General features: G+C 39.7%; 1 protein-coding gene and 2 long non-coding RNA genes across 8 annotated transcripts in view; 1 reads left to right on the top strand and 2 right to left on the bottom strand.

Moving 5' to 3' along the window:
• LOC309644699 overlaps window positions 1–22,084 on the bottom strand; it is an 887,681-nt gene that overhangs the window by 458,128 nt on the left and 407,469 nt on the right. The gene's annotated exons all lie outside the window — the stretch shown is intronic.
• ESRRG (estrogen related receptor gamma) overlaps window positions 1–22,084 on the top strand; it is a 619,726-nt gene that overhangs the window by 364,493 nt on the left and 233,149 nt on the right. The window lies entirely within an intron of this gene.
• Window positions 1–22,084, bottom strand: part of LOC309644638 — a 110,073-nt gene that overhangs the window by 87,873 nt on the left and 116 nt on the right. The window contains exon 1 of the long non-coding RNA XR_014254531.1: window positions 15,219–22,084. This exon is cut by the window's right edge and continues 116 nt beyond it. This is a non-coding gene — a long non-coding RNA (uncharacterized lncRNA). The remainder of the gene's footprint in view (window positions 1–15,218) is intronic.

Raw genomic sequence — 22,084 nt, 5'->3', positions numbered from 1 at the left:
CGCCAAAGGCTCTCCATGCCGTTTAGACATTCACACAGCCATACGCATGTGACTGCTCTCTAGTTACTCAGCTATCTGCTTGGCGTGATAGAAGTTATGTATCTATCTGAGTAAACTGTACTAGCAGCAATCACAGTCTTAATGATTGCTTATATTTTTTCCATCATGAGATATATTGAAAATTACAGACATCATGGAGCTAGAGCTGACAAAACCCCAGTATCTTGTTATTCAAATAGCTTTAAACTCACTGTTACCATAACCCAGGATAAACATTGCAGGTGATTAGATTATGGTTAACCTATCTGGATGGCATTTTAGGCAGTAGACACAAAAAATTCCCCCCTTCTTTCCTTATGCCCTTATTTTTCAGAAATCATGTCTTTGAAATTTTGGCCAGTACCCACTCCTTTGTGTGTTTTATTCTTTTCTTTTTTTAGAAGCCAATGTGACTTTAAAAATATAAGGCACAAGGAAAGAAAGGAAAATCTTGTTAACGGGGACAGTTTGCTGAGTCAGCATGTTGAGCAGAATCAAACGCAACGATCTGAGTCAGGTTTACCACTTTTTATGACTTTGGACAAGTGTCTTTCCCTTTGCCGTAGCATCAGTTACCTGTTAGAACAAGGGGTTGGATTATATGATCGGAAGATCCCTTCTAGTTCTTAAGTTCAATGACTCTAAATGATTGAGCTTCGCCAGTTTTATTTGCAGTGGAAGAGAAATTGGTTTAGATCTGAAAAGAGATTATGTAATAACCACAATCAAATATATGACATCTACGTTACCTAAATAACGGAGAGAGAACCCTGAATCAACGGCCAGAGGCACATTGGTCTGAGTCATGTCTGACCCGAGAGGGCAGAATTATTGAGTTCAGGATGGACAAAGTAGAGGCTTCTAAGGAGGCTCTGACTCTCTTTTTCTTTTTCTTTTCTTTTTTTAAATTTTATTGAAGTATAGTTGATTTACAGTGTTGTATTAATTTCTGCTGTACAGCAAAATGATTCAGTTATACATACATATATTCTTTTTCGTACTCTTTTCCATGATGGTTTATCACAGGATATTGAATACAGTTCCCTGTGCTATGCAGTAGGACCTTGTTGTTTATCCATTCCATATATAATAGTTTGCACCTGCTAATCCCAAGCTCCCAATCCATCCCTCCCCTGCACTCCCCACCTCTTGGCAATCACAAGTCTGTTCTCTATGTCTGTGAGTCTGTTTCTGTTTCATAGATAAATTCCTTTGTGTCATAGTTTAGATTCAACATATAAGTGACACATATGGTATTTGTCTTTCTCTTTCTGACTTAACTTCACTTAGTATGATAATCTCTAGGTCCATCCGTGTTGCTGCATGACTCTCCTTTTATATAAATATTGACAATAGGTCAGTGTCTATGGTGTGACTTCTGATATCAATGCTAAACTTCTTCTGGAGGTTTAATGACGTACTCATTGCCATCCCATCAAATATCACACTACTTTTCCTCCTACGTCAGATACGGATTTTCAAAGTGACAACATGTTTTAGCACTGAAACCACAGAATGGGCTGCTGTCCCAGGACAATTCATATATGGTGTTGGGAAAGTTCCAGGGAATGAATGAAAAGCTTTCTGATTTTTTTTTTTTTTTTCATCTCAGTAATCCCCAAATTTGGACTGGAGTAGAAGTACCAATAAGAATTAAGTGGCCAAGAAGAGCAAGTCCGGATCGTTTTCTGTCTGCTCTTGTAACATTTTTCCCTCAGTTCTCCTCCGCAGGTCATCCCCTATGTACACACTCAGCTTCTTTGCCTAATTCTACCTCCTGGGTGCCCCAAACTGGAGCAGCTGTAAACTCGTATGTCCTGGGGGAGGACTTATCTTCATCCTTGTGGTGGGCTGAGAATTGATGGAGCAAAAGAAAGAGAGAGAGACATAATACTAACAGAATAATAAGGATCGGGTTCTTTTGTCACAGTTTTACATCTGAGTGCACCTCTGTGAGGACAAGTGTGCTGAATGAAGACATCAAAACCCGACAGGTTCGCTTTACGAGATTTGTTTCGAAGATTGCTTGGCTTTACTATTACATTCTATTTTTACCTCTACTGCCTTGAGATATTTTGAGTTTGTGCTTCTATGGCTCCTGTTATAAAAAGTTATATCAGGAGCAAGCAACGAAAGGTGAAAAAGAACCAGGGATCCGTAATACTCCATTTGTGAGTAACAATAAAGCTGTCTTCCACCTCAGCACGCGGAGTTCAGCGAAAGCCCAGGGCTTAGCTCAGTGCCCGGCTTGTAGGAACAGCATGTTCAAAAGCTTCGTAGGCTCGTGGAGCTCCCCACTGCCAGGATGAAAAAAAGAAACGTCAAGGGACGATGTTCAAGGCTTTCTCCTCCCTCTCGAGATCCCGTAGTGTATGGCCACGCCACCCTCTTTGTGGTTTCCTCACACGCCGGACCGGGCACTTTCATCTCTCTTATTCATTTGTTCTTCCCATAGCTTGGATCCCACTTTCCCTCGGAGACATCTTGTTTTTTCTAATTTTTTTAAAAAAATTGATTGAAGTACAGTTGATTCACAATGTTGTGTTAATTTCTTCTGTACAGCAAAGTGACTCAGTTATAAATAAATAAATATATATATATATATATTCTTTTCCATTATGATTTGTCATAGGGCACTGAATATAGTTCCCTGTGCTATACAGCAGGACCTTGTTGTTTATCCATCCTATAGATAATAGTCTGCCTCAGAGACACCTTTTGAGATAGTAGAGCTGTAGCGCTCCCAGCTCAGTCCCAGGGGGCAGCTGGCCGACCTTAAACTCTGCTTCCTGTTAACTAGCTATAATCTTAGGCTGGCAAGTTAACCTTTCCGTGTCTCAGCATCCTGATCTGTGATGGAGATGTTAACAGGGCCTGACTTACAAGGCTGTAGTGTGGCTGAAACCACTGAATACATGTAAAGTCCTTCGAAAAGTAATGCACAGTGAAAACTCCATTAATATGGCTATTACAATCATCATTACTCCTGTTAACCTTTAGTCACCCTCAAACTCAAGCTCTGTTTCATTTGTCAAGTCTTCCCGTCCCTGCTGTCATCGATCTTCCACTCCAGGTCAACCTCCGACTTTTCCACTGGTTTCTGCTCCAAGAGGTGACCTCTAGAGACCATATCAACAGGGCTTCTGGGCTCTCTGGCTTCCAGTAGGTTCTGGTCATTGCAGAGGCTCCACAGGAGATTGGAGGGAGGAAGAGAGAAGCGAGAACAAAGTATTTATTCTCCGAAAGACCACTCCCCCCAGCCTTGTTCTGGCTGCCTTCCTCAACTAAGGTCACTGCTTCTCTTAGAGGAATAGTCCTCCGTACAACTCTCCCTCTTCCCGGGTCTGCATCCATCCTTGGGGTGGAAACAGCTCCACTGCTCCTCGCCTTGGGTTTCTGCGTGATCTCTTGTGGTTCCCCTACTTACTGTCATTAGTTCCCTTACATTTGGTCCCTCTGCCAGTAAAGCCTTCTGGAATCATCCAGGTTGAGTGTGTCATCTGTGTCCTTTTGGCCCCTTACCAATATATTTACTCTTTCTACCCAGTAGAAATACTCAAACATGCGTGAACATAAGAATCAATGAGTGAGTGTGTTTTGAAAATGCAGATTTACACATTCCAGAATCTAAACCCTAGAGACTCCGCCCTGCAGGTCTGACATGGGACCCAGAAATTTACATGATTAGTAAGAGCCTCAGGGGATTCTGATACCTGTAGAAGTACCATGGCTTAGAAGACATTACTTTTAACCATCCTAGCATTTATTTCAACGTTTTGAATTTAATTTTTTTACAGATCTGTCCTCTCTACAAGACTGTAATGCATTGAATAGCTACTATGTGCTAGTTTTTACATTTATTATAGTTAATAATCACAAACCTATATAAGGCAATATTCTTCATATTTTATAGATGACAAAACTAAGGATACCTTGAGCCCTATACTCAGAGATGGTAATTATTTGAGATGAATCCACCCCTACGTTTGTTGGGATCCAAAAGCTTTGTTCATCTCATGGGTGTGCTACTATCCATGCATGGTGAAAACTTTGCCAACTTAATGTTGGAGCGAATTTAAGCAGAAGCACAAATCAAAACATAGAATTGAACTCAGCCTTACAATACCCAGGGAAGAAATAATTGATTTTAAGCAGCCAAAAACGCTAGGCATACAATAATTTTGTAACTACTTTTCTCTTTGATGATTTTTTTCAGGTTCCTCTCTCATTTTCCTCCCTCTTTTTTTTTTTTTTTTCTTTTTCTTTTTTTTTTTGCCCTCACTCTCCCTTTCTGTTTATCCACTATACCTTACTGGTCAGTAATCTGGACTAACATGTGATTTGTAAAAAGAAAGTACTCAGAATAAGCATATGCATCGCAATTAAGAGCATAGGATTTTTTTTTTCAAGTAATAAAGATTCTGTTTTTCTTAGTGATTTATTGAAAATTGTAGTACTTCCTGAAGAGGCCCCATGACCAACGAGAACATGTTAGGGCCTGAAAGTATTCATACTCTAGCCAATTTTTTTATGAAGTATTATATGAAAGTGTATTCAATGTATTTAGGAAAGAAACCAAAATGAAGATATGAGGAAAATGAGCTAACTGATTTTCTCACATGAATGCCATGTCCCCGTGAAAATGGTCCCCAATATAATTGTTCCCCCTTCTTGCCTCCACTAATCTATTTTTAATTGCTTTTTGTAGACTATAAATGAAAATGGATCAGAAAAAATTTACTGTAAAAGTTGGTGCTCTTAGGTAACTTGTGAGTTTAATCAAAAAGCATTTATTAAATGCCTACCGCATATGCTGTCAAAAATTTACCATCTTAGGAATTTCACTTGAATAATAATCCAAGGATCTATTTGTATAAGGTACTTCTATACTATATGTTGTCATTCAGTATTTACTTTTGGGAAAGTGTCTTGAGCTCAAGAATTATGTCAAGTTTGTAGGCCTAAGAATTGTTGTAGAAAAAGTCCTCCCTGACCTGATTAGTTCCTACAGGGCACTAGTTCTTGCTCACTCATGGCCTTGGGCAATTACATAGCCCTCCAAGCTTCATTTTCCTTATCTATAGGGAAAAGGGGCGTTGAATAACAACCCATCCTAGATCTAGTGTTACTGTGGGAATTAATAAAGCAATGGGTCTATGGCACTTGGCAGAATGCTGGTATTATTATTGTTTCCTTAACAGCCACTACAAAGTGTCATTATCTAGTACTTGAGAGTCAGACAGCTGGAGAAATGGATATACACCCTTGGGCTGTAAGCCACAAAACTGATTCCCTGAAAACTGGGCAATGCGTTGAAGAGCTGTACAGCTCCAAGTCGTAAACCTCAAGTCATGAACTAGCTTGCAGGCTAGTTCAAAGAAAGGATTTGTAAATGAGTGCAGTTGCTTTTCTTCCTTTACTTGACAAGTATTAAAGTATTTCAAATGGTGGTCATACTTAAGCCTACTACAGAAAGCCTGGGCTTTTCAGGGCTTGAAAATACAGGTAAAGGATTAATTTTGCTTCTTTGCAAAATATTTTATTGTTACTGTTCTTGTTTTTAAGTGTTGTTCCCTTTAGATAGTAGGCAGTGGCCGGGGCAGGGAGAATGCAATAAATCCAAGTCAGTGCATTTGGTTATTTGTAGCCATCCTGCTTTAAAGATTTGTAGACATTTGCAATGAATATGAAATCATAGATCATTCATTCACTCAAGAACATTTAAGTCAGGAATCAAGATTATTCGTAAGATTTTAATTTATTTCCTGGTTTCCATTAGTGAAGTTTGCCAATTTAAAATATTGTTTGATTCTGAAGACCAGTGTACTCTTTGCATGAACTGAATAAATTAATAATCAATTTACTCAGAGCTGATCCTGAAAGATACAGACTTGGCAAAAGGGGAATGTCAGGTATGGATAGAAAAGAAAGTGTATGAAGTGGTGGAACTTACTTTACAAATCTTATTTTTTCCCCTCTTTTGGACCTTATGGTCTCTTCCTAGTAGGAGGATCAAGTGGGTTTTGGAAGGGGAAACAATGGGTTGGAGCTGCTAGGCTGTGAACAAAAGAGACTGAACAAGTAACATCCTTGTAGCCCTTCAAGGGAAATTCTATGTGTCTTTCCTGCCTGTGCCTTTTTCTCTCTCACTCTGCTCAAACATTTGTTTTTAAATTGAAATATAGTTAATTTACAATGTTGTGTTAGTTTCAAGTGTACAGCAAACTGATTCATATATATATATATGGAATCTTTTTCAGATTGTTTTCCATTAAAGGTTATTACAAGATATTGAGTATAGATCTGTGCTGTACAGTAGGTCCTTGTTGTTTATCTATTTTATATATTGTAGTGTGTATCCGTTAATCCCAAATTCCCAATTTATCCCTCTCCTCCTTTCCCCTTTGGTAACCGTAAGCAGAAGTTTGTTTTCTATGTCTGGGAGTCTATTTCTGTTTTGTAAATAAGTTCATTTGTATCGCTTTTTTAGATTCCACATATTAGCAATGTCATATGATATTTGTCTTTGTCTGGCTTACTTCACTTAGTATGATAATCTCTAGGTCCATTCATGTTGCTGCAAAGGGCATTATTTCATTCTTTTTTATGGCTGAGTAGTATTCCATTGTATATGTGTACCACATCTTCTTTATCCATTTATCTTTTGATGGACATTTAGGTTGCTTCCACGTCTTGGCTATCGTAAATAACGCTGCTGTGAGCGCTGGGGCACATGTATCTTTTCAAATTAGAGTTTTCTCCAGGTATATGCCCAGCGTTGGGATTGCAGGATCATATGGTAATTCTATTTTTAGATTTTTAAGGACTCTCCATACTGTTCTCCTTAGTGGCTGCACCAATTTACATTCCCACCAACAGTGTAGGAGGTTTCCTTTTTCTCCATACCCTCTCCAGCATTTATTATTTGTAGAATTTTTAATGATGGCCATTCTGACTAGTGTGAGGTGATACCTCATTGTAGTTTTGATTTGCATTTCTCTAATGATCAGCAATATTGTCTGCTCATACATTCGTAGAATTAGAATGTTTTATCATCTTTGATCACCTCACAATGCCTACTGGTGTACTTGTCCTATCAGCTGAGACCAAATGATGATTTGTCAAATGAATTGGCATATCTTTATAAAATATCAATTTCCTTGGTTGAAATTGCAAAACACAAGGAGTGTTCATGTCCTCTGTCTTCTGATCCCTGTATCCCTCTGCTGAAGTCTGCCCTTACCTTACCCTCTTGGGGAAGTTTGAAACTTCATTCAGAATGTCCTTTATTTGCTCTTAATTCTAATTTTAAAACAACAAAATCCCATGGATTTCAATTAACTGCCATTCTTCAGAGGATATATATTTAATTTTGAAAAGATTTGAGATATTTTTGATTGGTTATGAGAATAAAATAATTTATTCTAAAATAGACACCCTTCCATCCATCCATCCATCCATCCATCCACCCACCCATCCACCCATCCATCCACCCATCCACCCATCCACCCACCCATCCACCCATCCACCCATCCATCCACCCATCCATCCATCCATCCATCCATCCATCCATCCATCCATCCATCCATCCACCCATCCACCTATCCATCCATCCATCCATCCATCCATCCATCCATCCATCCACCCACCCATCCATCCATCCATCCATCTATCCATCCATCCGTCTATCCATCCATCCATCCATCCATCCATCCATCCATCCATCCATCTATCCATCCATCTACCCACCCATCCATCCATCTATCCATCCACCCATCCACCCATCCATCCACCCACCCACCCATCCATCCATCCATCCATCCATCCATCCATCCACCCACCCACCCATCCATCCATCCATCCATCCATCCATCCATCCATCCATCCATCCATCCATCTACCCTTCCATCCATCCATCCATCTATCCATCTATTCATCCATCCATCCATCCATCCATCCATCCATCCATCCATCCACCCACCCACCCATCCATCCATCCATCCATCCATCCATCCATCCATCCATCCATCCATCCATCTATCCATCCATCCATCCAGGCAGGCAAAAATTTTTGAGCATCACCTCCATACCAGGCATGATCCTTCATGCTGGGGAGGCAGCAGTGAACAAGGCAGACGAGCCCCATCTCTCGCGGTGCTTACAGTCCTGTGGGGGATGTGCATAGGCTCTAAGTGCTATGATATGGGAAAACCCTGGATGCTATGGAAACCGTGGATACTTGGCCCATTCAGGGATGCACTGAATGGGGACATAGCCCTGAAGAAGTGCCTTCTGACCTAAGATCTGAAGATCGAGCAGGAATGAGCCAAGTGAGGAGAGGGGTGATAACATACTAGGCTGGGGGAACTGTAGGTGTGAACGTGTAGATGCAAAAGTGCTTGTCCTCTCTGAGGACCTGAAGGGAATTCCCAAAGGCCAGGGCAGAGTGATGTGAATGAGGATGACCTTCAAATTCTCTTTGACAAATTATTACCGCAAGGGAAAATGCTTATATTAGTATAGGAGGTGTATTAGGCAGCAAATATTGGGATACTGGCGTGTAGCCTGGTGCTTGGAGCATAAAAGGTACTCAGTAAACATTTTCTGGCTGATTGGCTGCGAGAATGACTGTTCGATACCATATAAAGAGCTTCATACTTTGATTTCTGCTTCAGTATCTTTTCATCTTATTATGGGACTGGAGAAAAATTTTAAAACAACCAGAGGGTTTTAAAAAGCGTACAGGCAGTCAACAGAAAGCAGGCAGGGTTTAAATGCTTGAGTGGGTGGATGGCCAAGTAGTGAGTGGAGGAGACACGAGGGGCGGGTGGGGTTGGTGTGGTGAACAGGGCTGTAACTGGGACCTGAGAGTTTCCACCTATGAAGATTAAGTCAGCTTGGTCATGAGCCCCTCTGTTAAGTAAGCTCTGGTAAGGAAATTGGGTGGTAATTTGTTATAACTTGAAAGTGACCTTCACTCTCTGGGCCTGAAGCACCCACAGGTAGCTTTCTACTCCTGGAAACTCTAGCCTAGAACCATGGTAATATGTCCACTAAAAATCTCGGGCACATTGTTGGGCAGGGGTACAAAAATTTGTAAGTTAGAACCCTCCCAGGAACTCCAGAATATATGATCATTATAGACATGAATTTTCAAATTGATGTGATGACCAGTTTTAGTGGGGCCTTATGGCTGGGAACATAGGCTTTAAAGCCAGTGTGCCCTTGTTTTAAATAATGGGTCTGCTGGTACCAACAGTGTGATTTTTGGCAAATGTCTTCACCCCTCAAAGCCTTAGTTACTTTGTCTGAATATGGGGATAATAATACCTTCTTAAGAGTTATTTGGCTGAGTCAATGGAAAAAATTAATATCCCGTGAGTCTTGGGACCACGCCTGTAACAAAATATACGCTAAATAATAATATTGTTATCTGAAAATGGGGATAATAATTCTTCCTTAAGGATTATTTGGCTGAGTCAATGAAAAAAATGAACATCCAGTGAATCCTGGGACCACGCCTGTGACAAAATATATACTAAATAATAATATTGTTAAGATAATAATAATAAATTAGCCTAATGTTTGGAGATAATCAGACCCTTCCACGAGTATATAACCGCTTGAAGTCTTTGACTTTCCAAGTACCCATCATTCCCAGGTCGGTAAATGTGTTTTTGTTCTCAGTTTAGCCTTTTATCAGTATTCCCAAAGTCACTGATTAGGCTGGCTCTTAGGCGCCAACCTGCAAAAGTATTTGACTTTGTCAGTATTGGGAAAATATTTGTAAAATAGTACAGTCAATAAATAAATATACTGTAGACTTTGAGTCGCTTTAAAAAAAATTGCCCAGAGGGTAAAAAAAAAAAAATTCTGGACTCCCAATGTTCACTGGGTTTGGTTTAGTATTTGGACAAAGAAATCCCTGAACTGAGCAGAGATAAGCGCCTTGACTTGAAGTAGATTAAGAGACCTGCATTGGTGAGAACAAACCCGTCCTGAGTGCTGCCACATTTAGATTTAAGATTAACTGCAGCCGAACGGTGGAGCGGCTGTTTGTTTAATGAAACAATCGCTAATGACATTAAACAGACGGGGCCCCTTCCAACATGATTGTTCATTTGCGATAAACTGAGAGAAGCTCACGAGAGATTGAAAAAGAAAACTCATAAGTGCATCATTTTGAGGCTCTTACGATATTCTATGGGAGGTGACAGTGAATGGGAGTGAGTGGAGACCTAATTCAGAGCACACAGAGATGGAAAGAGGGGGGGAACGCAGCCAAGCATCAGTGTGAATTGGCTGGCTTTTATATTTATATTAAGGAATTAAGTAATCATCATTTCCTGACAAGTTTTCCAAGGAGGATTTTCTGTCTTTCTTTCTTTTTTTAAATGCTGTTTGTTTGTTCATTTCTCCTACCCCTCCAGCTCCTGGCAGCCTTAAGCTGGCACTAAACATTAGCTGTATTAAAGAGTGCTGTCTATTAGTTCAATTAGACATTAGACATTTACTTTTCGATCTGTTTGAAGCCCGATTTGATTTGGATCCAGCCAAATAAAATTAAGAGAGCAGAACTGTGTACAGATATCTGCCGCTCTGAAGTCTTAATTGCAAATTCGGATAAAGATTAGACAGGACTGTATCTCTCTCCACCAAAGGTATTTGCTAATACCTGAGATACAGAGGTTGTTAGATTCTGTATTTACCAATTCAGGCTTGCACCTTTGGATTTCTATTGAACTTTCAATGTTTTGGTTGAAAACAACACAATTTGCCCCAGCATTAAGAGGATGTATGTGGGTAACATCTCAAACAAGCCTCACTTGCATTTCCATTATTTTGAGCCAGCTAAAAATTGAAATAATGTTTATTTTTTTAAAAAATCGTCAAAGGCCACGTTGCAGCATTAAGCTTTTGTTTTATCCACAAAGAAATATATTAATGAAAAGTGTTTTAAGTGCTTATTATAGAGATGGTTTGTTTTGAAACATGGGCTTTTTCACAGCAGTTTTACACTTCATTGTGTACCGTGAAAGACATTCTAAGTAGCGGTTGTCAGTCTCCCATCAGAAGTAAAGTACTGCTGGGGAATGGAGCCATTTAGGATGTCACTCAAGCAGGACTAATCTAGAGTAGATATCTTAGAAATAACCAGTAACGAAAAAACAAATCATTCCTCTCCCCACCAGAGCAGAGAGAATTACTGCTTAGGAGAAGGAAATCTTTATAGTAAAGATTTACAGTTTGAATTAGTGAATTGTTTGGAGCCAAGCATGGCACGAAGTTGCAATGACAACCTTTAGATGGGAGTTCAGGAAGCTGTAGAAATGCCTTTATGAGGAGGGGGAGGGCTCTTGGGTACCTGCCTCTCTCTGCTCTTGGGGATGTAGGGGTGGATACCCTAGAAACCCACCAGTTAGTAGATATAGGTTTGTGATAGCATCTTTCAATCTCTGCCCTAATACATCTCTTCCTCTTGCCCCCCAAGTTGGTTTTCAAAATTAAAAATTATAACCATTTTTTGATATAGAAAATTGTATACATTTAAAGTGATGGTAGACTACAATGAGTATTCTTTTTTAACTTTGTTATTTCAGTTGTGATTATTTCACTCTTGAATTTCTTGAAATAAATACTGGCTTCTGTAGATATTTGCAGGTTGTCTACCATTGGAAATCTTACCCATACTCCCCTTTGTTGACTTGTCCTCTTTGAAGTATCCAAAAGGATCTATCTCTCAATTCCCAGGGGTGGGGGGCAGGGGAAAGGATTTATCAAGACCCATTCTGAGAGCTCTATCTGTCAAAGAGGAACAACCTGATTTTCTTGATTCTGATAAGTACAAATTCCTCTTGTTGAAGCTCCTGTTATGTCCAAGTTGTGGTGATATGCAGAGACATGAGGGGGATGTTTTGTTGGTTAAAATAATCTCAAGTCCCTGACTCCAAATCATTCTCTTATTCCAGGACCAAGAAAGGACTTATCTCCAGAGATCTTTGAACCCATCTACTGTAACATACCATTCTGATATCCTAGAATACAGAGGAAAAGAGAGAAAAACCTTATTTATACCTCACTTTTTCTTCGTAGTTCAATTCTGATGGGGTTGGGGGGAGAATGGATTGTATTGAATGCCATTTTATGGCATCTATTCCCACACATGCCTGTAAGTTAGAGCAGATGCTCTCTACTTTGTTCAGGTGAGAAAATTAAAGCACACAGGCTTCCTTAAGACCTGGCAGCATGAAGCTAGAGTTACCTGGGGTATATGAGAGTTGGGAAGGCGTCTTACTCAGGGATCCGAACGCCTTCAGGTTTCTGGGGCAAGTTAGTCTGCTTAGTTCCCTGTAACCTGCGGTGGCCCAGGATCAGGAAGCCTCTCTAGATTGGTACTTATAGGGGTCCATCATCCAGGGGGAAAGTACTCATTACTTAACTAGAATCCTTGAAGTTAGCAGATGCAGATAGTCCTTGGCACGGAAGTCCAAAAGCTTTTTACCATGTAACATTTTTTTTAGCTGTACCCCACAAATTTTAGCATGGTATTTATTGCTCTTCAGGTCAAAGTTTTTTGTTTTTGTTTTTTTAAATTTTATTGGAGTATAGCTGATTTACAACGTTGTGTCAGTTTCTGCTGTACAGCAAAGTGAATCAGTTATACATATACCTATATCCCCTCTTCTTTTAGATTCTTTTCCCATATAGGTCATTACAGAGCATTGAGGAGAATTCCCTGTACTAATAAGTAGGTTCTTATTAGTTATCTATTTTATATGTAATAGTGTGTATATGTCAATCCCAATCTCCAAATTTATCCCTCGCCGCTGCCCCCTGCCCCGCTTTCCCCCCTGGTAACCATAAGTTTGTTTTCTACATCTATGACTCTATTTCTGTTTTGTAAATACGTTCATTTGTACCATTTTTTAAGATTCCACATGTAAGCAATATCATATGATATTTGTCTTTCACATGATGTTTTGCAAAGTAAATCCTTAGCATAAAATTGCATACTGCTTCTTGCTGTCTCAGGCCACTGATCATTTTACATTAAAGAGAAGAGTTGGTTCTAACAACATGTACCGAGGGTGTGCTCTGATAGAGCCACAGAGGACCCACTGACTTGGAGACTGGGTGTGGGAGGACTGACCGCAGAGGCTGAGTTCAAGGTCATTCTTCCCTGATATGTGGGGACCATGTGAGGCAAATATAAGTAAATATGGCTACAAATGAATTTGATTTTCACCAACAATAGTGTAATATGCAGTTCTATATAATAAAGGTATATATATATATTATTCTGTAAGGTCTTACAGAAAAAAACCCAAATGAACTTTTTGGCCAACCCAATATATATAGAACCAATAATTCAAGATAAGAAATTCTGTATAAAACATGCATGATGTAGTCACTCTGGCAATTCACTTAGTCATTTATTTAACCAAATGCTCCCTTTTCCTAACATAAGATGTAGCACCTGAGCTCTGGGGGCTCTAAGATCTAGGGTTATGGTCTAGGTAGAATGAAGACAAACTTGAAATTCCCCAATTAATTTCTCTTTTGAAGACAAGTCATGGAATTTGCTACCACTGTGAGATTTTAATATAAAACCATCATTTAGGAAGTCACAAAACATCAAAAATTCACCAGTTTACTGCTTTCAAAAAAGTAAAGTTATTTTATTTTAAAATATCCTACCATGTTAAAAAAAACAGTAGAAGAGATAAAAGACATGAATTGCTTTGGAACCCATAAAAGTATTCTTAATGCAGCCCCCTTTCTTTTTGGTTCTTTGTGAACATGTGCAAGGAATACCAGAAATATATAAACAAAAAAAGATATACTGTCCATCTTCCGTATTCCCTCATAATCTGCCTCTTTTAAGGAGGCCTTGTTACATGTTAGCAAATTTGATGTCCCTGTCATTGTCTTGAAATATTTGTTGAATGAATGGATGGATGCATTCCCCATCTGTGTAGTCAGTTCTCAATTACCCATTATAATGGAGTCGAAATAGGAAAGGAACATTTGAGAGTGAAATCCGCAAATCATGGAGAAAGTTCATGTGAGCCATTACTTTCAAAGTTTCCCACCAAATCTTTTACCCAACTTGATTAAAATGTGGCAGAAAATGGCTACACGTGAGTTCTCTTTTTCCTAGGTCTGCTGCCTTAGATACTAAAGGATAAAATTCTCAGTTAAGGACTCAAGTATCCAGATACAGCCCAGAGGCTGGAAGATTATCTCTGAATAATCATACCGATAAATTAGGCCTAATTCATTGTCCCTATGTAGAGTTCAGGGGAGGATTTTTTTAAGAGTTGTTGGTAAACTTGAACTCAGGGAGCCGGAGGAAAGATGCCGCCAAAAGGATCTTGAACAAGAAAAGTTGACTGTCCCATCTGCAAGGGGATAGAGAAGGGAAAACACAATTTCAGTATTCCAGGGAGTACTTTCAGATACTAGACTCTGGGGTAAAGTGTGAGCTATTTCTGTGAATATCTCAAAAAAGGTAAATCTCAAGGTAGGACTGTGTGTGTGAATGTGGATGTGTGCCCTGGAGGGAAGGCTTGGGATTCCCTAGAGCCTAGACCCCTTGGGGAAGTGACTCTGTTGTGTCAAGGTCACATTCATTCTTTTCTTCTCTTTTTGGGGGCGGGGAGTGTGCAGGTGGTGTGTATACGAATGTGCCCCGCTAGGGTGGGACATCTCTGTTGAAGGTCACGTTCATTCTTGGTCTTGTGTTTCAGAAGATTTGGGAAGAAGGATTTTTTTTTTCTTCTCTTTTAAAATGTCTAGCTGCTTCCCATTAAGTTACTTTTGAAAGCTCTTACCGTTTGGGAAGAAAAAAGTGGCAGTAAAATCATCACGGTTTCTGACTAAAGCCCCACGAGCGGCAATGGTAGGATAACCAAATGCCACGCAGAGTTGGTAACACCGAGGAGGGTCGTGGCTGAGTGGTGCAGGCCCAGGGAACCCAGCTTTATGTTGCGTACGGGATCCCTGGTGACTGATTTTATTCCTGCTCTAAAGAAAATGGAGACAGTACGTGCACACCTAGGCTTCTTTCCTACCACTCCCCACCCTCACTCCCACCCTCACCTTCCTGTGAGATTTGCAACCGGGTTTCTTACATACTGACATGAAGTCATAATGCATAATCTTGAACATCTCCAAACAGCCTCTGTTTTTTAGCTAAGAAATTATGTATGCTTCCAGGTTATTTAGACTATACCTACAGCCTTTGTTAAAGGACTACAGTACATGAATATAAGAATATTATATATACTTTAATGTGTTTGCACACTATTATAAAATATGTAGAAGACCCAATGTCCATCTGAGATTAATTTTTTTAAATAGAACTTCGACTTAAGATAAAAGGAAACCCGTAAGCAGTAGTATTAGTTTGTTGAATTCCTTTAGTGATATTTTCTTTTACTGTTTTTTTTTTTTTTGAAGGACGGCAACGATAATAGTTAATATAGACTTTTAAAATATCCTTTGATGGCTTTCTTTTGCCATATCTCATAAATACCAGTCTCCTTTGATCATAAGAAAAGTCTGATATTACAGACCAGGCAAACATCTGCGCATTAATTGAAAACATCTTTGCAAAGAAGTATATCTATAAGCATTAGTGTGCAGTTTTAAACTCTTCATACAAGAAACATGCTTATGCATAGGAACTTCTAATGATACTGTGGGGTGTGTGTGTGTGTGTGTGTGTGTGTGTGTCCCTTTGCCTTCAGTTATTCACCCATGCTAATTAGTAATGCCTGTAGGTATAGCTGATTCACTTTGCTGTACAGTAGAAACTAACACAACATTGTAAAGTAACTATACCCCCATAAAGATTTAAAAAATAAAATAAAATTTTCCAGATTATTAAAAAAAAAAAAAAGTAATGCCCGTAGGTTTTGATACCAAAGACAAATATTATACATAATTTCCAGTAATAAAAGTGAGACATCATCCTGGTATAAACGTACCTCTAGCTCCTGATCTTGCCTTTCTTTTCTTTTCAATCTTTAGATAAAAACACAGTTGAGTGAAAAGAACACAAAATATTCTCATTGAAACAGTTTTGTTCTAAGCATCATAGCGATTTCACTCGTAATTTTTCCAACAACCCAGTGAAGGTCATTACTGTTATAAACCCATTTTACAGGGGGGAGAAACTGAAGCACAGCAACCTTAAATAACTTGCCAAAGGCCAGACAGCTAATAAGAAGCATAGGTGGGATCCAGACACTGGTTCCAGAATTCGTGCTTTTGATCACGACGCTATACTGCTTCTAAAATACTATAATACAGGAAAGCTATAGGTAAAGGAAGAAAGGTGAAAGACTGAATTAGTCATTTCCATCATACTGAATCCATGCTGGGCTAAACACTTCTTTGATTTGGCTGGCTTTAGTTTGAATGCTCAGTGGTTCTTGCTAAAGAGAATAGGACCTCTGGCAGTGTATTCTGAACTGCTTGCCAGAGGTAAAGAGAGGTGTGTTTCTCCTGTTTGCTTCAGGAAAGAAACATACATAAAAGTAAAGAAGTAGTTCCTGGCTGGCATTTTATCAACTTCACTAAAAACTTCTATTTTTTTTTCCCCTAGAGGCAGCTGGGATGAATTGTTGCAGAGTGCCTACCTGTTCAATAAGAAATCTGTTCTCTCCTGTCACATACACTGTAACTTCCATTGATAGAACCTTTCCGAAAATGGAAATGAAATAGATGTGAAATTTCTTATATGGAGAAAGAGCAGGAAAAAAAAGAGGACTCTTTGCTCCCTTGCTGTTGAAACAAAGAGCAAATCCTGCCTTCTTTTTCTTTGTACTTGATTTGTGAAGGCTACTTACAAATAAACACTTAACTCTTATTTCTCAATTTCCCCATCTGTTCAATGGGAATTATAGCCTTTCCAGGTGCCTGGATATTCTAGGGTTAAAAGGCCAAGTGAGTTTGGAATGAAGATATATCTCTTGTCTTTTGCTGTGGCTGAGGGCTCCTTGAAGTAACCAAGCCACGGAGCAAAGATGATGGCCTTTCTCATGTAGAGAGTGGTCGACCAGATGGCAGAGCCCATTCTACATAATGACTCTCACTCTGGTGGTTTGTAATTTATGAAGTAGCCTTCTAATCAGAGGCTCCGTTGGCTGCCAAAGAGCTCCGCCACAGCATGGAAACAGCTTCTTCCAAAGAGAAAAAAAATATCATCAACCCAGTCGTCTTCTTCGTATGATAAATAGTCTAAAACACAAGATTAACAAAGACCATTCTGATTTTTATTTCAGAAACCTTGAGGAAAGAAGATACGGGCTAGGCTGTGGCTATCCAGGGATAACTTTCCCCCTGGCTTTCTAAAGGGAGAGGCAGCAACCCTTTTAGCCACACTCGTAACTTGTGTCTCCCAGGCCTTGATGCTTATGTAGGGAGGGAAAAATGGGGGAAGAATAAAGGATGGTTGAAAGGAATAGGAGAGAAACGATGAAAGGGGTTTGCACAGCTGGGCTGAGGCAAAATACCCCCAGCAAATGTCAGTTGCCGCCTTTTCCATTATAAATGATAAACATCAAAAAGACATTGGAGAAATTCCTTTCATTTCCATAACCAAAACTTAAAAAAAAAATCAGATGTGCAATGAATACGGTGATAATTCTGCAACTTCGGCTCTCAATCTGTATGACTTTGCCCCTTCCTCTCTCTTCCTGGAGCTAAAATTCCTATCGTTCACGATTTCAGTTCTTTTTCTAATATGACAACGGCCTCGCTAGTCTAGCTCTAGCTGAAGTCATAGTTCCCGAAGAACTTTGCTTGATTTAGAGACATACCCTGCCCCATTTTCTCTTAAGCGTGTCAGGAGACTAAGAATAACACATCCACTTCTCAGCATTGGGTACATTTTCAATCTGGCATGCCAAAATTCCCAACTCCAGGGTGAGAAATAAATCTGTTTCTTTGAATAGCAATGAGAAAGATGGGTAAGCATTTTAAAAGGGTAGGTGATGAGAGCAAGCAGTGGTGCTAAATGGAGGTGTATGTTCTTATGAACCATTCAGCGTAAAATGATAGAGTGTTTTCTGATTAGGTGATTTGTGCTTTTATGGTGAGAAAATGGCTAAACACAGAGCACTCTCCAAAGGTATATCTTCTATGAATGCTTCGCCTCTTTACTGAAAGCACATCAGGGAAATAGATGATGCATCTCATTTGATCCAAGTGAAACAGTTTTCATTGTTATGGCTTTGAGTTTTTTTTTTAAAAAGGAAATAGCTCTCTTTGGTAAAGAACTGTATCTCCAGTATGTTCTTCTGCAGGGGGGGGGGGGGCCTGGTGCCCATCAGTGTATCGATTTGTGACATTTGGTAACCACTCTGTCACCGGACAGTAGGCTGCTGAGACACATACTAAAGGATCGTAGTCTATGGCACTTTCATTTTTTTTTAATCCAAGAAACCAGCAGTAGCATCAATTCGGAATGAACTGCATTTCGATAAGGTTAGGAAGAGCGCAGTAAGGTAAGAAGAAATGCTTTGAGAAGAAATGCTATTCATAATCAGAAAAGCCGAGAGATATTAAAAAAAGATCACAAGCTATTACCGAATAACAGCTTTTTGAAGCAGTGCTTTGAAAAGGGGAAGTAGAACATAGACTAATAGAGAAAGAATAAAGGCAGCTTTCTTGGGAGAGGGAGAACGTCTACAGCAAATGGAATGTGGTTCCAGAGGAGAGCTAGGTAAGCTGGAAGGCAAACCACAAGCAGAGGTGCGATTTTGTTCTCTCTGAGGTGCTACATCTGCCAGATCAGAAGCATCAGCGCCCTCTATTGTCCGCAAGAGAATTGCAGAATTGTCTGAGAACAGGCCAGGCTTCTTTGCCTTGTAAACAGACTTTTCTGAAAACCTTGATCGATGAAAAGCAGTAGAGTTAGGAAGGTAAGAAAGGAGGAAGGAAGGAAGGGAGGGAGAGAGGAAGGAAGGAAAGGAAAACAGTGATTGATTTGTGGTCACCTTTGTATTATGTGAGCACTCACGATTGTCTAATGTTTAAAACATGAACTGCGTTAGATGTTGTTTCTGTCCTAGCTATTTGAGTTTATTAACATAGAAAGTACTCCTAGAAGAAAGGTGCAATTTTAATCAAGCAATGGACGAAGACAGGTTAATAATAGAAAAAAAGTTCTTCCATTAACTTCATTATACTTTTTGTTTGTCTGTTTGTTTTGGTAAACCTCTATTTACACATCATCTTTTTTTTGAGTTTTTATTTTATTTCGTTGATTAACAATGTTGTGTTTCAGGGGTACAGCAAAATGATTCAGTTATACATATACATGTGCCTATTCTTTTTCCAATTCTTTTCCCATTTAGGCTGTCACATAATATTGAGCAGAGCTCCCTGTGCTATACAGTAGGTCCTTGTTGGTTATCCATTTTAAATATAGCAGTGTGTACATGTCAATCCCAAACTCCCTACACATCAGCATTTAACTAACTTTGAGAGAAAAATACTAATGTTATCCAGGGTTCTCCTTTGCACAATTTCTATTTCTCAGTAATGATTTTTACCTGGTGTCGACATGGAAAAATACAGGCATTGGAAACTTTTTTGGGAACTCAAATAACATTCAAATTAACGTTGCTCAGCTATGTGTTTTACTAAATTCAAGATTAAGGCAAGAATGACAACTTCATTCAAGCGGATCATTTGGAATTACATGAAACAGCTGCTGTTAAACAGCTGACAGCAACAGAGAGCACCGTGATCCCCCAGCAAGGGCTCTAGCAGGGCGCTCCAGGCCCCACGTTCTGAAAAACACATCCTGCTCCTTTAGACCCACACACAGTGTCCTCCCCGTCGTGCTTGTTGCCAAACACTGGGCCTTCTAATCACTTTGTATTCAGCCAGAGATCCAGGAAGTCCAAATCCAGCCAGACAAATGCAGAACAGCTTAGCAGAAGCAGCTTTAACAGGTGCCATCGGTATGGTCTTAGGGAACCTGAGAGACACGACAAACAATGGAGGCCATTGGGCAGCGGCATCTCTTTGCCCCGGTGCAGGGGGTGGCATCAGTCGCTGAACAGCAGTTCCCCACAGAGGCCAGTTCATAGATCCTTAAGTGATGGCGTAACAGTGCAAAAGAATGTTTAGACACCTTAGCTGCGCAAGTCCCCTGCAAACAGACTGCGGTCGGATGTCTGTCGCCGGCTCCCCCCTGCTCTGTAGAATGCTAGAAACAGAACGGATTGGAATAAAGAGCGTGGACCCGTTCAGAATTAGAAGGGCTGGATGATAGATTTTATTTAAGCAGGTGCCTTCCTATTTTGAAAATAGGCAGCTGAAGATTGCCACCGCATAAGCGTAGGCATAATTGGATGTGACACTGTCCGGTTCTGCCCTCGTCTGCAAGAATGCGGGGCTCGCCCCAGCGGACGATGCTTGCATGGTGCATCTCATGATTATTTCTAGTTTGCGAGCCCCACTTTGTTTACTCGTGTGTTTGCTCTCCTTGCCAAGCTCGGGATCACCCCTCCCCACGTTAACAACACTTGATTAAAGTCAGTTTGAAAAAGTTGGTTGATCCTACAGCATCTTGCCAAATCCTATCACTTTATTAATCCAGGGACTTGTATTTCCCATCAGGAAGAGGAAATTGTGAATTGGCCAAAAGTTCATGAACTTAACATGCGTACCCTAAGCAAGCACTAGAGCAAAAGTTAGAGGATCCTGTGTGTTTAGATAGAGCACGCTGCAGAAGAAATTTGAAAAATCTGCATTAAGCTGGAAAACAGCCTATATAAATAGTTCTATTAATGTTCAAACTCTTGGTTTGGTACTGATAGTAAAAAAAAAAAAAAAAATAGAGCAAGAGAAGCAAGGCCACATTTTAAATTCTTTGAAATTACTGGGAAAATGTTTACTTCTGCAGTTGGGAAAACGTTTGACTATTCTCTATGTTTTCCATATTCTGCTAATTCTGGATAAAAAAAAAATAAGGTCCCAGTCAAATTAGAGTAGTTTGGCATTTTGGTATCACAGTATGGCCATTTCTTTCCTATCCGGGTAATGTGGATTAAAAAAAGTGATACTTGTAACCTGTTCTGAGCAGGCCTTGATCAAGGATGTACATTTACAGGGGAATTGAGGCTTCATTCTTTATGATAAATTTCAGCTTTACCCTGTGCCTCAAAAAAACTTCTTCTTTTCTAACCCATATTTATAAATCAATAATTGTACCCCAATATAGTCCTCTTCCAATGCACAGATTTAAGTTTTTCTTATTTGAAGAGTAACGACTCTGTATCTTAGTAGTATTTATTATTCAAAGCGCACGTTACCGACATAATAGAATTAATCTTTATACAATCCCCTTTCTAGTTCAGTTGCAGGAAACTGAAGCAAAATGGGGTTGATGGATTAAGCAACATTATACACAAAGTAAAGGTAAACGTTTATTGGACTCTTCTCATTAATCATGTTTTTTGGCCTCCCAAGCACTGGTGTTTCTTGAATTATACCAAATATACTCTCAAAGACTAATAATATTTGGGGGTTTAGACTCTTAGTCTAAATTGATCCATTTTTCTCACTGTGAAGTCAGTAAATGGAGGCTTAAAGAGATTGAATAACTTGCCCAAACTCACCCAAATTGCTCATAGTAGAACCAGAATTAAAGAGAGGCTACTCATAGATATTTTGGTGTTAAGCATTTATAAATTGTTTGACAAAATTATAATATGTAGTTTAGAAAGAAGTGCAATGGTTGCACCCAAAGGTCCAGTTCTTCTACATTCCTGTATCAGACATATCTGGAGAAATCAGAGAGAAGCTGTGCCGGTAGGTGTGAGGTTGGTGGGGGGAGGGGAAAGGGATTTAGCCTTGCATCACATCGTTGTGATGCTATAAAGGCGCCCTGCAAAGGAACGGAGCTGTGTGGATGATCTTGTGAGGACCCAGCACTGGGACAAAGAGGTATACTTCATTGTCGTTATTTTTATTTTTATCACATGGTCTTGCCACAGAGTGGGGTGGAAGCGTGAAGGGGGTG

Source organism: Balaenoptera physalus, assembly GCF_965194825.1.
Source record: "Balaenoptera physalus genome assembly, chromosome: 1".
NCBI classification, from domain to species: domain Eukaryota; kingdom Metazoa; phylum Chordata; class Mammalia; order Artiodactyla; family Balaenopteridae; genus Balaenoptera; species Balaenoptera physalus.
Note: the sequence above shows the minus strand (reverse complement) of the source record. Positions and strands in the feature narration are given on the sequence as shown.